Source organism: Malania oleifera, chromosome 7, assembly GCF_029873635.1.
Source record: "Malania oleifera isolate guangnan ecotype guangnan chromosome 7, ASM2987363v1, whole genome shotgun sequence".
Classification (NCBI taxonomy): Eukaryota; Viridiplantae; Streptophyta; class Magnoliopsida; order Santalales; family Ximeniaceae; genus Malania; species Malania oleifera.
Window position 1 is genome coordinate 29480687 of NC_080423.1, and position 1849 is coordinate 29482535.

General features: G+C 26.2%; 1 pseudogene; it reads left to right on the plus strand.

Annotated features, from left to right (window-relative positions):
• Window positions 1-616: 616 nt before the first annotated feature.
• LOC131161159 (U6atac minor spliceosomal RNA) lies at window positions 617-749 on the plus strand (annotated as a pseudogene).
• The last annotated feature ends 1100 nt before the right edge of the window (window positions 750-1849 follow it).

A 1849-nucleotide genomic window follows, 5' to 3' on the forward strand; every position in this document is an offset into this window, starting at 1 on the left:
TTTGATTGACCACAAGAAAAAAAATTAATTGTCAATAAAGCAAAGCAAATAGTTGGACCAAATAAAGGTCTCAGTGTGGCCCAAAAATTAATGAACAGCCGTTTGGAAACTCACAATCACACGTTTTTTTCTTTCTAGGGAATTGAAGAAGAAATTGTCTTTTGGGTTATGCAAGTAACAATCATGCATTATTAATTTAAACTATATATGTATATATAAATCATTTTTTCAACTCTTTATCCCTCTCGGAATTAATTTGAAACCGAAACCTCCAACATACAAATATTAAGTCATAACCATTAAAAGAAACTATTTATAAATTTACTTATGCGTGTTTGCTACACGTAATATTTGACTAGAACCCACCAATCGCCACATGCCATGTTAAGTTAGAGTAATAGTTTAGTAGGATCCCAATATTATTGGTCCTACATAGCTTTAGTGGGTCTAAATAATTATACAGTATCTTGTGAGTGGTGAAATCTAAATCTCACTTGAAGCGCCATTTCCTACAAATATATCTCACGTATGTATCTATTAGGTATACAAAGTGTATTTGTCATAATCAACATCATTTGCATGTATTCTAATTAAATTAAATAGTTATAATTACTTTGCGTTTGTAGAAAAGGAGAGTCAATTGGCATCTCCCTTGTTAGAGACAAGAATAGCCTTCAGTCTTACCTGTTATCGACACGTATAGGCAGGGCTGGCTCTTGACAACATGGGGCCCTAGGCGAATAATTTATTCAAGGACCCTTAATATTTTGTTTAATTTTTATTTTTATTTAAAATTAATTTTTTTAACTTTTTGAGATGCAAAATCACTAATTAAAGTTTTATATTTAGGATTTTCAAGTATTAGCTAGTAGTTGGTTATTTAATTTTTGGCCAAATAACTTACAACAAAAACAAAATACTCTATCTAAATCTTTAGAATATATAAGCCATTTTCTATCATGTTTCTCTCCATTTGATAATTTTCAAATATAATATATATTTGAAAAATGTCTTGAATTTTCATCTTTTGGAAAAATTAAATCATTATCCCTAATAGGACCTTTTTCAACTAGTAAATTTCATAATTTGATATCTATATTTTCCCAATATTTTGGATCATAAATATTATCATCATTATTTATTTATTTTTTCTTCTATATTGTTAAAATGTCTTTCAAAAGAAATATCAATAGTGAACATTTCCTGTATATCAATGTTATTATTATTATTATTATTATTATTATTATTATTATTATTATTATTATTATTAATTCCATCTCTGGAATTGATTGCTCGTTTTTTGAAGGATTTTCATCTTGCTCATTTATATTTTACTTAGAATTAAAAATAAATTTATCAAAGCTCCCTTTTGAGATGACACTAATTTTTTTTTTCTTTCTTCGTTTTTCATATCCGGAGTCATATTTTCTCGTTGACATAATTAAATTTCAAAATTAACACTAACTATAAATTGATAAATTATGTAAACAAATAAAAATAAATTTAATAAATCTATAGAAATAGTAGATTGAAACAATATAACCTCATTATTATTATTATTGCAAATCGATCGGCGAGTAAGACTTTAGAAATATCGGATTCTTGCCGGATACAACGTTATATTCTCAAAACTTCCAAAATCTAAGAAAAAATAGAAAAAAAAAAAATTTAGAGTGAAAATAATAGAAAAATAATATACAAACATTAAAATAAAAATTAGAGTTGATGAAAATTACATAGAATCAGAGCCCGAAGATGATGAACACAATAGTTGTAGCAAAAATCATAAAGAAACCAAGAGATGAGAGTGTGAGAGATGAAAAAAAATTTTTATTTTTAGAGAGACTAA